Raw genomic sequence first — 15676 nt, forward strand, 5'->3', positions numbered from 1 at the left:
TAAGCCGTCGGTAGTCGACGCAGAAGCGTAGTGTGTTGTCTTCTTTCTTTACTAGGATAACAGGTGACGCCCACGGACTGGTCGAGGGTTGAATGACGTCATAATTCAGCATTTCTTGTACTTGATGCTTAATCACCTCTCTTTCCTTCGGGGACACACGGTATGAATGTTGGCGAAAAGGCCGCGCCGACTTTTCGGTAACAATGCGGTGTTTTGTAACGGTAGTACGTTGAACATTAGATGCTGTGGAGAAGCAGTCCGAAAATTCCGTCACAAGGTTCAGCAGCCGCTCTCTTCGTGAATTTAGCAAGTCTAGATTAACGTAAATGCGGCTGCTCAGGTCAGCACAAGATTTTGCATGCGGTGAAGGCCTATCCAATGCGCTGACATCAGAAAAGTCGGCGATTCCACTGAGGAAAGCGACAGTGGTGCCTCTAGAACGTGCTGAAACTCATTGCTGAAGTTCATCAGCAGGACTCGAGAGCGTTTATTCTCTAACCGAACAACGCATCGGGCTACGCAGATGTTTTGTTTGAGCAGCAGCGGAATATTTGCCTCTGCAATACCTTCATAGTCGCTGAATTCATCGAAAACGTCGCAGGTTACCAAGGTCAACACGCTACTCTTCGGCGGTAACGTTAGGTCATCGTCGACAATTCTCAAAGCATTGACGCAACTGTCGTGAGGGTTGCGCGCTAAAGCGTGTGCCGTAGAAAACGTCACCTGCGACTCTTGCAAGTCAATCACGGCTCCATTATTGTGCAGAAAGTCCAGTCCGAGAATCAGGTCCCTCGAGCAACTGCGCAGTATTACAAGTTCTCCGAGATACGTAAATCCGTGAATACTGGCTCGTGCTGTGCACCGTTCCACCGGAGTGAGAAGATGACTTCCTGCTGTACGTATCTGTGACCCAGCCCACTGGGTAGAAACATTCTTCAGCCTGCAGGCAAGACCCAAGCTCATAACGGACGTGTCTGCTCCAGTGTCGATTAGTGCCATTACTTCTTCGTCGTCCACGGTTACCACAATGTTTGATGTCACTGCTCTTCGTACCACGTTTGATTGCGTCTGTACACTTTTTTGCTGCCGTCGCTGTCGTCGTTGTGGAGGATCTTCCGTAGAGTCAGCGTCAGTGGCCTCACTTCCGGAGGTCGCTGAACTCAGTCTTTCAGACTTGCAGGACTGAATGAACGGCGTCTCGGAGCGCCGCGTGAGTATGCTGGGCTCGGTGACCTGTAGCGAGCAGGCGACGACGATCGGGGCTCGTGCAACCGATGTTCGATACTGCGTCGATTCGAGATGAAGCTCTCTATTTCCGGTGGTCGCTCACCAGTTCGTGGACGAGGGACATTAGGCGAAAACCCACGGAGACCCACACGGCGGTATGGACATGTTCGGTAGACGTGTCCGGCTTCCCCACAGTGGAAACAAAGGGGCATGTGGTCGGGTGTACGCCAGATGTCACTCTTCCTCGGTCGTGCTTCGGCGATCAACAGCGGGCTGCGAGGACGGAAGCCTACCTAATTTGCTGAGCGCGTCGCTCATTGGGGTAAAACACGCCGAGTGAACTGCGCGACGGAGGACGTCACACTGCTTCCGCGTAGCTCATTTCAACGCATTGCGTCTGTTGTGGCACCTAGGACTGTGGGGGAGTGTTAACGGCTTGCCGTAGCTCGGCGCGTACCATCTCCGCAACGGAGAGCTGCTCTAGAGGTGAAGCAGTCACCTGCATCTTTTGTATCTCCTCCTTATTGAGAGCTCTGATGAGCTCTCACAACGCGCTGATGTCATTGCCGAGAGTGACAGAAGTGACCTCACTTGGATTACACCCCGCTTATACTGCCTGGCACGCTGTTGAAGGGCCCTCTCCATGGCAGTGGCTTCCTCATGGGACTCCGCAAGTGTCGCAGGTGGGTTTCGAATTAGGCCCGCAAAAATCTCTTCTTTAACACCACGCATAAAGTGAAGGACTTTCTTGGATTCAATCATAGGGGGCTCCGCACACCTGAAAAGCCAATCCATGTCCCCTATGTAAGTCGTCACCCTTTCATTAGGGCCTTGAACCCTTGCCTCTATAGCAAGCTCCGCTGTCTCTTTCCTATTCTTTCGGGCAAAGGCCTTAAGGAACAGCCGGTAAAACTCATCCCATGACGTAAGCGTTGCTTCATGGTTCTCAAACCACGTTTTCGCGGCGTCCTCGAGAAAGCAGTACACATAGCGTAGCTTACGCTCTGTGGTCCAATCGTTGATGACGGCGACCTGGTCGAAATGTTCGAGCCAGTCGTCTGCATCTTAAAAAGCGGCTCCATGAAATGTCTTCGGCGTTTTGGGCTGGTTGACAACCAGGTGTGCTGGTGCTGGCACGGTGACGTTAGGTGGTGCTTGGTTCATAGTCGTCTGACATTCAGGCAGCACACTGTGCTGTAGCTCGAGTCCCTGGAGACGACGGCTGGAACGTACATGCACAGGGGTAAGCTGCTACTTGATGGGCTTGCGTCAGGAGTGCTCTCTAGGGACCGTTTCATCAAACGTACCCCGCACCTCCACAAGAAAATGTCACAAAGACACAGGGATGCAGGCACAAAAGCAGGGCATTTACTTTCGTGACCAAAGGCCAAAAGCACGAACACCAGAGCATGTGCCCACAGAACTACTTCGTTATCCTCCTCAGATGTTGGCCACTATAGTTGCCAGCCTACCTTGCGTCAATACTGCATGTGCTACCTCGACGACATTGTGACATATTCACGCACCATCAAAGAGCGCTTGGCCTATGTTGCCGATGTACTCTAGAGGGTGAGGACCGCCGGGATGACATTAAATCCCGCTAAGGTTCAATTAGCGCAGATCCGTGTTCAGTTACTCGGGTTTACGCTGGGCGAAGGCTTCATAGAGCCGGATCAGAAGAAACTTCGAGCTATCCTTGATTTTACCGTGCCCAAGGACGTACGTGGCCATCACCGCTTTTTAGGAATGGTCAACTTTTACAGTTCCTTTATTCCGTCCTGTGCCTGACAGCAGGCGCCCTTTAGCAAGCTGTTGGGTAAGTCTTTTGAGTGACAATGGGTACTTGGGCAGCAGAAGGCGTTTTGCCGATGTCTAAGGCTATAGCGGAGACAGCGCAGCTCAACCTCCCCGACCTGACCAGACCATTCATTGTACAAACTGGTACGAGCGATCTGGATTTAGGATCTCTTCTCCTACAGGAAGACGATGGCGTGTTGCAGCCGTTGACCTTTGCCAGCCCCTCCTTGGTCTCTGTGGAGAAAAACTATTCCGTGACCGAAAAGGAGTGCCTCACCATCGTGTTTGCACTGCGGAAGTTTGACGTCTATCTTAGTGGGACGAAACTTGTGGTGCAAATGGATCACAGTACGCTCAGCTGACTAATGCGGCTGCGTGAGCCTGCCGCCAGGCTGGCGCGCTGGGCTCTCCTGATACAGCACTATGACTTTGCAGTGCAGTATCGAAAGGGGGGAACCAACGTGGTAGCTGACGCGCTCTCTCGTGCCCCACTGTCTGCCGAGGACCTTGATCCCGGTGCGACAGCCGCTAGCGGTGCCTTAGCACATGCAATCGTTGAGATCGAAACAGCAGCTTCGCAGTCATTAAGCGAAAAGGGTGAGTCCTCATGCGGACAAACCTTCGCTGCTAACCAGGTAAGCGGCGCACCACGAGGCGGCCGAATGGTGGAGCTTTCCGAAGACCACGAGGCCGAGGAGAACCCGTGACGCCCACTCAAGCGGTTGTTGCTGCGGTCGTAAGTGGGTGTGATACAAGACTCCCCCATTTTGGGAGAATGGGAATCGCTTTCAGCAGAGAAGAGCTTCTGAAGGCCCAGCAAAATGATCCGTTTTGTCGCAAAATGTGCGAGGGTCTCAGAGAGGTGGAGCGCCGTGACGCTGCTTGTCCTGCAGCGGGCGCCGATAGCGACTGTCTCGGCGAGACGGAGCGCTGTGACGCTGCTTGCCCTGCAGCGGGTGCAAATAGGGGTCTTGAACCAGCGTGTGCCGCTGAGTCCCTGACATATTTATATTTGCTGGACCATGACGGGTTCCTGCTGAAGTATATAGGCACTGATGACGAGTCCATCAAACCATTTAAGGTGGTTATGCCCAAAAGTCTCAGCACCGCACTGTTGCGATACTCTCACGACGAACCCATGGCCGGTCACCTGAGTGGCTTCAAAGTTATTGCAAAACTGGGACACGTTGTGACCTGGCCCGACATGAAGCAAGACATTTTTCGTTATTTCCGTTGTTGCCGCGTCTAAGAAACGGTGAAATCAAGGGGTGGCCAACCACCTGGTCTGATGAAACCGATTTTCAATGAGCGTCCGTGGCAAGTGGCCACCTGCGATCTTATGGAATCATTTCCCAGAAGTAAGCAGGGGTTCATTCATCTGATGGTAGTCATTGATCACTTTTCGAAGTGAGTTGAATTGTTCCCTCTTCAGAAGCTGACAGTGCGAGCAGTGCTTGAGATGCTGCAGGAAGTGTTTAGCCGGTTCGGTTTCACGGAAAGGCTCATCACGGATAATGCTTCGTATTTCACCGCTCGGGTGTTGGGTGTCACGTGCCGTTCCCTCGGAATTGATCACTGCACGACTTAACCCTACCATCTCCAGTCCAATTTGATGGAGCGCGCCAATTCTACACTCAAACCGATGTTGGCGGCCTTTGCCGAAAGTAAAAAGGGACTAGGCACACCATATCAGTGAGCTCGCGTTCGCTATTCGAACATCCAAAATCGCTCAACTGGTTTCTTGCCCGCCTTCCTAAATTTTGGAAGGGAGTTGGCAAACCCGGTGACCAGCGTCACTCAATGCCAGCTCGAGGGCGAGGAGACGCCGGCAGCCTGCTCTGCTTACGCGTCGACACCTCGGGACAGGCTTTGTTGAGCTTTCTGCAAAGCAAAGCAAAGTTTGGCGTCGGCCAGGGCTCAGCAGAAGGCCCAATATGACCGCAAGCATCGCGACCTAGTTTTTGAGGTGGGCGATCTTGTCCTAAGGCATAACCACGCTCTTAGCGATGCCAGTACGAGGTTCTCAACCTACACTCTAGAAAATATTACACCCTAAAACATGTAAAATGGGTGTGCGCAATAAAAGCACCCATATGAACACCCTTTTTACGCCTCATATTTAAAATATGAGGTGTTCGTGAATAAAACACCCTCAAAACACCCCATTTAAACCCTTATATTTTGGTGTAATGAACAAGGCTACAAATGATTGATTGATATGCGGGGTTTAACGTCCCCAAACCACCAAACGATTATGAGAGACGCTGTAGGGGAGGGCGCCGGAAATTTCGACCACCTGGGGTTGTTTAACGTGCACCAAAATCTGAGCACACATGCCTATACAAGGGTAAACAAATGCACGACTATTTCGGGCCGTTTTGCTTATACTGTTAGTATATATTAACCATCTTGATTCCAGCAAGGCTCCTACTACTAGCTGCTTGCGAGCCTAGTAATGAATCGAAGCAGGAAGTAGTGTGACCGAAACGCAGTTTTCATCGATAAATCACGCAAACTACTATAAGATGGGAGATACAATAGAAGCGCCACTTATTCAATAGAGTAAGGGCCAAATCTCCTGTACCTGTTTCTGTCATCTGTGTCAATTGCGGGATAAGTCAACACTCACAAAGTGCACTGATTTGCCTGAACAAGGTAATGTTGCCCACATTGGTGTAGCCATGCATAGGACACTCCCCCCCTCCCCCCCCCGTCCCCCATAAGATCGAAGCTTTTAAAGCTAGAGACAAAACGTCCACCACCTGCAAAAAAAAACAGAAACGAACAACAACAACAGCACAGCAATTTAGCCATAACCACTACGTCAGCAGGCCATCAGGTCCCTTAAATCGAACATTGACGTCATGTATTTTAAGCAGGCACGTTTTAGTTAATTATTGTATCGAATGTTCCTCTACATGTGTCCTTTAAAGGGCGTCATGTAAATTAGGAAGAGGACACCTATCAGAAAGAAAAATGCAGAATAAGGACATTTCGGTGACCTTGACGCAGCCTTGCTCACAATGACGAGAGCCTTGTGGACTAAGTTGTGAACAAAGCTCTCCTCAGGAGAGCCGAAACGCATTCTCTAGTTCTCTCTCTCCCCATCTTTTGTGGTTTCCCTTCTTTTAATTTATGGAACTTCCCCAGCAGAAGTGCTTCGGTCAAAGCCCTGGCTTTGTAGGTAGTGAGAAAACAACATTGATGAAATCATTTTCAGCCGTGGTCTTGTTCCAAGGACTGAAAGATAAATAGAAATGTATTGTCGCAACGTGAAGACAGAAGTAGTAATTAACAGGTTAAGAAAGTAGCAGCAGGTCAGTATTTTTATTACTGCATGCCCGAGCTTTCCTCTTCTTTTTTGTTATTGCTTGCTGCATAAAAGCGTGCAGACGCGCGTATGCGCTGTGGTCTTCGTCTTCCTAGCAGTACGCACGTGGCAATATGTTCTCATCGCATAGTGTGACGGCCGATGCATGCAATTTGCAATGTCTTTACCGAAATGAAAGTGCTGATAAAATACTGCCTGCGTGACCCTGAATGTGCAGTCCCTAAAGACCCATAGAGCTAAGCCAAAAGCATCAGCTTAGCGTTTTAACCAAAATTCACTACATTAGGTCGGTGAAGGTGCGCTAAATATTGCTGATGAATATTACGAATGCGCGTTCTGACTAGTAGCTTGTGCTGGAAGCACTGCACCGTCACATTGTCACTGTGATTCAGATGCACTGTTGAAGAACGAGTATAATGCAACAAATCACTGCCCCCCCCCCCAAAAAAAAAGCAGCGCCCACGCTATCAGCACAAGGCCGGAGCTAGCGTTAAACCGTATCTAGCCGGTCTGAGAGCGCCACAAGGCGCCATCAAGTTTCGTCGCCTAGACAACCTTGGCTGCCCGGTATCGCTGCGCGCCGGACGCACAATACCGAAAAGAGAACGACATCGTCTTACATGTCACGGCATGCTCTGGCGAAAAACCCTCCCGCGCGCGCGCGCATGTGTGTGTGTGTGTGTGTGTGTGTGTGTGTGTGTGTGTGTGTGTGTGTGCGTGTATGTGCGTGTGTGCGTGTGTGCGTGTATGCGCGTGTGTGCTTGTGTGTGTGTGTGTGTGTGTGTGTGTGTGTGTGTGTGTGTGTGTGTGTGTGTGTGTGTGTGTGTGTGTGTGGTGCACGTGGCTACTCGATTGGTAAAGTTTATTAGTCGGTGTTTAGTTTGAAATGTGCCTGCGCTCTGTGCTCGACCTGTGTCTTCTGTCAGTGATCATTATTGCGAAGGTGCACCATCCTGAAGACTGGACCTGTGGATTCATATTGTGGAGCACTCAAAGTGAAATAGTGAGTACCGCTCTAACGTTGTTCTGTTCAGCGCTTGGTAACTGCGTGAGCACAAGAATAACGCCTTCAAACAATTTTGGTCTAGGTTCCTTTTGGCGTTGCATAAATCAGTTGCCAGATTTGGGATGATTGTTGCCAGACTGCCGCTAAATTTGGCTGAAAAATTTTCTTCTGTAGTTGTGGCTTCTCCGTAAGAGTTTGGTGCCATCCGCGGTGCATTTCGCGACTGCATGAGCGACGCTGGTCGTTTTTATTAAGGGAATGAACCGAGCCTAGCAGAAGTCCAGCGTGTTGCTACCGTGCAATTTGGAGGCCGTTTTAATTTCGTTTTAATTACCGGAATAAACTACCGTTTTAATTAACGGAATGAACTGAGCCTAGCAGAAGTCAAGTGTGGCACTGCCGTGCAACAAGGAGGCCAATTTAATTAACAAATTGAACCGCGCTTTGCAAAATTCGAATTCGTTTTAATTACCGGAATGAACCGCGCGTTACAAAATTCGTTTTATTTACGGAATAAACCACGCGTTACAAAAGTCGAGCGCGGCACTGCCGTGCAATTAAGTGGCCGTTTTAATTACTGGAATGAACCGCGCCTAGCAGAAGTCGAGCGAGGCACTGCTGTGCAATTAAGAGGCCAATTTAATTAACGAAATAAACCGCGCCTAGCAGAAGTCGAGCGCGGCGCTGCTGTGCAATTAAGAGATTGTTTTAAATAACGGAATGAATCGCGCCTAGCAGAAGTCGGAGCGCTTTCTCTTGCTGTGTGCACAGCTGTGCAATTAGGATTATTCAGTTTCCCCCGTCATCCCTAATACTGAGACGCGATATCTTAATGGCACGGCTACGCACACAGCAAGAGAACGCGCCCCGACTTCTGCTAGGCGGGGTTCGTTCCGTTATTTAAAACAGCCTCTTAATTGCACGGCAGCGCCACGCTCGACTACTGCTAGGCGCAGTTCATTCCGCTAATTAAAACGGCCAGCGTCGCTCGTTCGCAAAATGCATCACGGATGGCACCAAATTCTCACGGAAAAGCCACAATTACAAAAAAAATTTTCAGCGGCAATCTGGCAACACTGACCTTCCCAGTCTGGCAACCACCTATGCAATGCCAAAAGGAACCTTGCCCAATTTTGTTTTCAACTAGTTGATGACAAATCAGCATTTGTTTACTTAGCGAGAATATTTGTCCGAACTGTTTCACGAGGATGATGGCGAAGTGTAAATTTGGGCAAGTTTTTTCTTTTGTCTGTTTGTTTGTTTAGAATATTTGGAGTACAGAGTGAGCATGCGCCGCTGAGGTTCAGCGAAGAAATTGAACAGATTTTGCAGTGCCCTTTTTTGGCAGCCATTTTTAATGGGACCCGCTCGTTATTCACATCAATTTTAGTTTATTAATTAAAACATGTGCGGGGACGGTGCCTGTTAGCTCTAAGCATCAACCGTATCTAAGACGCATATGCTTGGGCATGTTGGTAGTTCATTAACTCTTTTTTTCTTATTGCACAAAAAGACTGAGAACGGAAAACAAGGGCGTGGTGTCCATATCGTTCTTTTCGGTTCTTTTTTGTTTTGTGCGGTAACACTACCGTGATAACTCGGGTCGATGCATCTGGTGACAACACAGCATGTTGCTTCGCGTTAGGTGTGCCTCGTGAAGTTTGCCTACTTGCTAATACATTAAATTTCGTTAAATTCGTCTTCACCAGTATTTTCGTTCATCCGCAACGTAGCGTGACACTGCCGAGTGCCGTGCCTTTGTAGCGAATCGAGCGCTGAAGCTTGACTTTTGTTTGAACAGACCTTTCGTCTGTGTGTGTGGTCGAATTGCCTACTTGAACTGCGCAAATGCTTGTTTGAACGTAACTGCTAACGTTCGAGCACATTTTATTCAGATTGTTTTCAGCATGTGTAACTTTCAAAATATTCTTGTTATTCAGAGTTTTATTGCCATCGGCTCGCTTTGGCATTTAACTTTGCTAAGTACTTCAGATGGTAAAGGTATTTTCGCTATGTGAAGCGTATTATTAGTTTTTTTGTTGCACAAAAACACTTTAATGTTATACATACTTCACGGTATCTAAGCATGTGTTGGAGCCAAAATGTAAAAGTGGGCAGCATATTTATCTGGGAACACAACACGCACAGCCACTGAACAGCCTACGCTGCATCAGGAACGAGCGATGCTTACTCAGCCTGCCAGCATGATTGAAACAAATGGCCCTAATTTAGCAGTATGCAATGGTCATTGAGTGAAAGTAACAGGGTCACTTTATTCGAAATTTCTCAGCCAATTTTGCGGCTGTGGCAAATGTGTTTCAAAGAAAATTGTGCTGATTTATTGCACTGAAAACAGTGAACTGCTTGAATATTTCGGAGAAAAAAGTTTTTGGTCACGTGGTTGCCTTTCAAACTTTCCAGAATGTTGTTTGAGTGTTGTTTGTGAAAAAAAAATTATTTTACAAGTACCGCTCCTTTTTTTATACTAAATTTGGTACATGGTAAGCAACGGGGCTTATGTGAGGTGTTTGAAAATCGGCAATAATAATACAAATTTTCGGCCACATACGTCTGCAAGAATTTAGCCAAAGTGTGTTATGTTTGCAGTTTCTCATTGCGATACTGGACTTTTTATGAATACCTGAGCTGTCACTTATTACTTCACAGAAAAGATATTTTTATGAAAAATTATTTTTGACATATAAAGCTGTTAACCTCAACAAAAAAAGATCACTCATTTCACAAAATTGTCATTTTTGTCCGTATTGAGATTCAACTTGCACCACGTGGTGGTCCAATTAAAAATCACCGTTTACCTAAATTGAAAGCAAATAAACAGTTCTTTGTATGTGACAAGTTTCATCGTTACAATTTCTATTTCAAGGAATAAAATAATTTTTGAATTTTCCCATCAGCGGCAATGGGGAACTTCGAGGCGTCGGCTGCCGTATGACCAAATGGCAAATGGGGAACTTGGAACTTCAAAAATTATTTAGGGGCAAAGCTCTTGTGGCCGTTGGTCGTTCCCTCCACTGTAGTCGTACTAGTATTATGTAGCCACTTGATGAGTTGCACAATGGATAGCGTTAGTGGTTTTCACAGCATATACATGGACAAAATGATGATTTGTGGGGGGAATCGTTCGTCCGTACATTTGTACTTTCGTCCGTTCGTCTGTGCATCCATCCATCCGGGCTTCCGTGTGTCGGTCTGCCCGTGAGTTCATTCGTCTTTCTGTGCGTCCATACTAGCGTCAGACTGTCTGTCCATCCGTTTGTGCGTCCGGATGGACGAATGCTACGCCCCACTCATCATCATTCACTGCGTGGGTATGCTGTGATCTTTTTCTCAAAACATAAATTGCTATGACAAAATTTAGCACATGAAAATAACTGTTTATTTGCTTTCGATTTATGTACAAAGTCTATTTTCATTCAAACGCCATATGGTGCAAGTTGCGTCTCATTATAGACAAAACAACTATTTTGTGAAATTTGCAATTTTTTCTCGTAAAGTTTGACAGCTTTAGAGGTCTAAAATATCTTTTCTCAAAATATACGTTATGTGGATTAAGTATTCACTCCTCAGATATTCATTCAAAGTGCAGTATTGATATAGAAAAATGCAGATATAACACATTTCGGCTAAATTATTTGAGACGTATGTGGTCGAAAAATGGTAATAACATTACTGAGCTTCAAACACTTTACGCAAGCCCTTCCCTTAACTTGTAAACCAAATTTGACACGGAAGAAGAGATACTTATGAAATAATTTCTTTCACAAATATCCAGACGAGATTCCAGGAAGTTCAGGAGGCAGCCACGTGACCAAAAAGTTATTTGTCTGCGAAATATTCTAGCAGTTACCTTTTTTAATGCAGTAAAATCAGCGCGAATTTTTCGAATACATTAAAAGTGGTCGCCAAATTGGCTGGCACGTCTGACGTGGAATGGCCCAATAGCCTATTCTTCCATTACATAATCGTGTAAATGTGAGGCCAGTTCAAGAACACTAGTACCATTCGCATTTTAATACGCAACAGTACAGTACCTAATTTTACAAGTTACCTGCACTGAATACCTTCTCAATGCACATAATGTCACGTATGCTCAGTAGAATTGTGCTTTTGTGCAATACAGATAATATACGTTTATGTTGTTGCGCGTCGTACTGTATTCCATTTATTAAACTAATCGAATGAGTACCATGGTAGATCTGCACCATGGTACTCATTCACCATACACATGCAGCTGTCTTGATGCATACTTAAGCATAGAACTTCACATTCATTTATATTGGTCGATGCATGCAGCTAATGGAACATTATCAACTTGGAGCAGCACCTTTTTATTTGCCTGCATGAGCAAGCTGAAAGGGTAAAGTAAGGTTCATATCTACGGCACGAAAGGTATAATTATTCTGCCACAGCGCGCTTTTTATGGCGTTTATTGCTCAGCATGCTTTTCTAGCATTACTCACTTTAGTGAAGCACGATGCCACTGAATATCCTTGCTATGCACTCAATTTATACTTAAACATAAGAAAGCAGTTAGTTATGCAGCATGCATACTGTATGTTGCACTCTTTGTGAAATTTTGGTCATTGTTCCTTGTGTATTTATTTTAGGTTTCTGGGATTGATTTCCTGTACAGAAAGAACAGCTTCGCCCCACTTCTGTCCAAGGCACCAGTCATCTAACTTAAAACGAAAGATAAAACGCTTAAGGCAGAAGCATGCGCAGTCTCGTTCCCTCTCAGTCCTCAAAGACAGCCTTGCACGGGCTATTCGCTCATCCAGAGATCGCTATTTTAAGACGCTACTGCCCAACTTCATAAAAACTGACCCGACTAAATTCTGGAACTACATTGGTGACAGAAAGAAACCTCTCATCGAAATGGCAATTGATAGCGTGATTGTAACCGATCAAAGAAAGATTGCTGATCATCTTAATGCGTATTTTCAAAGTGTTTTTTCCGGCTCTAGTGTTTATGTTCCAAACGGTAGAGTGTTCGACCCATGCGAAGTCTCTTTCGTGTCTTATTCTGGTGTTTTTTTAATGCTTCTGAATCTTAATTCTAAAAAGTCCTGTGGACCTGATAATCCCCAAATATGTTCCTAAGAAGATATGCCGAACATGTCGTTAAATTCCTGCATGAAATCTTCCGTGTTTCATTGTTGTCATCAAAGCTACCATGTGACTGGAAAGCCGCACGCATAAGTCCTGTATTTAGGAAAGGTGATCGCTTGTCGCCTCAAAATTACCGACCCATATCCTTGACCTCACCCTGCTGCAAATTATTAGAACACATAATTGCTACACAAATTGGAAATTTTTGACTCAACATTAAATCCTGACCAATTTTCAACATGGCTTTAGAAAGGGATATTCGACAGTGACGCAACTAGTTACAATAATCCACTCATTTGCACTTAACCTGGATAACAATAGGCAAACTGACATAATATTTTTGGATTTCAGTAAGGCATTCGACAGGGTTCCACACGACAAATTGATCTTGAAACATAAACGTATTGGCCTTCCCGAGATCCTTGTAAACTGGATTGCTGACTATCTAAATAACCGTGAACAGTTTGTTGCTATTAATGACCAGCGTTCGCAGTCTCTACAGGTCACATCAGGAGTACCCCAAGGAAGCGTCCTAGGGCCATTGCTTTTTCTTCTATACATAAATGATATTGTAAATGGCATCACCCCTTCTGTACAAATAAGATTATTTGCAGACAATTGTGTTTTGTTCCGGGTTATTAACTCTTTAGATGATCAAAATGAACTTAACTCAAACCTTCATAATATTCATCTGTGGTGCAATGAGTGGGGAATGATCCTTAATGCAGAAAAGAGTGTCTGCATGCGTTTGACACGTAAGAAAGTTCCACTAAATACTACGTACCAGCTTGGGTCTTCAACTCTTAGAGAGGTTACAAGCTACAAATATTTGGGCATAACTATAATTAGCAATTTGTCCTGGAACATGCCTGTAGACAACATATGTTCAGCTGCCTTTGGAAACTTGGTTTTCTAAGACATAAACTGCGTACCTGTCCTGCCAATGTAAAGCTTCTTAGTTATTATTCTTTTATACGACCTAAACTGGAATACGCCAGCATTGTATGGGACACTTACACTAAGCTTAATATTAACAAACTTGAGCGGGTTCAAAGGAAAGCTGTTCGGTTTATATATTCAAAATACTTACCGTCGGATTCACCTTCCGCGCTGATGTCTGCAAACGACATTCAGACCCTTGAATCCCGCAGACGCGAACAACGGCTGGATTTCCTTCAATTACTACTTAATCAAAAACTCGCAATCGATTCATCGCCTTACTTATCTTTTCTGTCAACAAGGAACACACGACATCATCATCCCAATTTGCTAACCCCATTTTTTGCGAGAACCGATGCCTTTATGTATTCTTTTTTTCCTTGAACAGTGTCGGACTGGAACAAGTTATGCGAACCTCATTCATTGTAACATATGTGTAACGTATTGTAAAGTATGAGGTATGCAATGTATTGTCGTTGTTTGGCGTAAGTTACTACTTGTCTTGTGGAACATAGTGTAATGTAGTGTTGTAGAGCCGGGTGTGCTGTTGCTTTGCATATTGAAGTTTATTGTAGTGTATAGAGCGAAGCGTGATGTTGTTACATAACGAAGTGTATTGTAGCGTGTAAAACAAAGTGTTTTTCGTATGATGTACGTCATTACGCCTGTGGTATACGTGACGTGCCCTTCCTGCTTGAACTACTTAGTGTCCGCAGCATGTATTAAATAAATAAATAAATCTCAGCAGCTGAAGATGATTGTGCAAGCAGCAGTGACGAGCTGTGGTTTTGCAGTCAGAAGTATACCAACACTGACACTACATTAATACAACCCCAAGTACACTACCTTGTCGAAAGTTCTCTTTTTCAATGTCGAAATTTATATTGCGAGATGTAATAAGTTATAAATGTGACTCCAGAAATTCGCTTACTCTTTCTACGTGTTTTTTCTATTGTATAGGTGTCAATCAACGCCATACCTCTCAGTCGTTTGCCTTGACTAGCGCAAATGTTTTTCAAAGTTGTGGAGACTTATTGTATTGAAAACAATAAATTTCTAGTACAGAGAGCAAAAACTTGGTGACGTGAGATATTTCAAAATGTTGCAAAATGTCATCAGAGTCCTGTTTGTCAGTCTTGCAGTTTTCTATAATAAAGGCAGATGTTAACATATAGGCTTAATGGTTTTTTTTTTGCTTCCGCGTTATGTTTGGTTGAACCTTAAGCTACAGGTTACTCCTTGCACTACTATGGTCTGGTGCGTGTGTTTGTGTGTGCGTATGTGTGTGTGTGAGTAAGTGCTTTACGCGTCTTACTTTGTCGTTTTCGGCCCAGTCTACGTACAGATATATACACTGGTCTCATGCAGCTCATTCAAGACCACGGCACCTTATTTTATCAGCTGCATGCATGCAGGTATAAGTGCAGTGGGTGGCACCAGTATCTTCCTTCTTCCCTGTCAGCTGCAGAGAAGGTCCATATATGCTTCTCCCTGAGAATTATTGAGGCTTGGGCCAGTTGGTGATGCATATTTGATGGAATGAAGTGCTAAGAATGGCTTTCCTCAACACGCAAGACTAAGCGTCAGCTCCTGTGTCTGCTTTTGTTGTCCCGTTAATCACGCTTCATTTGATCAAGTATGCTTATCCATATAACTGCCATCGTTTCAAGGGGGTTTTTAGTGTTACACCCCACTCGCAAGGGTGTAGCTTCATCCAAAACCCATTGTTTAGGGGTGTTCATAAGCACCTATTAAAGTAGGGTGTAACGTTTCTTTACACCCTCCGGTTTCAGCGTGTTTCTAAACACCTTATTGTTTAGGGTGTTCCTAGACAACCTAATAGTTTGTTGCCCATGGGATAAAACAAATACACCCTTATGAGTGTAAACATTTTTGGAGTGTAGCTTTCCCCTAAGTGGCCTGGTCCGTACCGAGTAGAGAACGCTTGCACTTCACTCGCGTACTAGATGACAGACCCCCATTCGGGAAAAGTCAACCGTGCCCATATCGCAGACCTGAAACCCTTTGTATCATGGTCTGGCGAGCTCGCGCCAGAGCCCTGCGGCACTTCGCGCAAGCAGCGGGGCACACCCGGAGCGGCGGACCGCATTCCGAACCCGCACCGGCATAATGTGAGGAAGTGGTCACCTTTGTGATTTCGCGCCAGACGGCGGACTTCTCCGCAACTGAAGGCCCTCAGTTTACTGTCTAGACTCAGTATAGGTTAACTTCTTTACGGCCTTTTC

Source organism: Rhipicephalus microplus, chromosome X (genome assembly GCF_043290135.1).
Source record: "Rhipicephalus microplus isolate Deutch F79 chromosome X, USDA_Rmic, whole genome shotgun sequence".
Classification (NCBI taxonomy): Eukaryota; Metazoa; Arthropoda; class Arachnida; order Ixodida; family Ixodidae; genus Rhipicephalus; species Rhipicephalus microplus.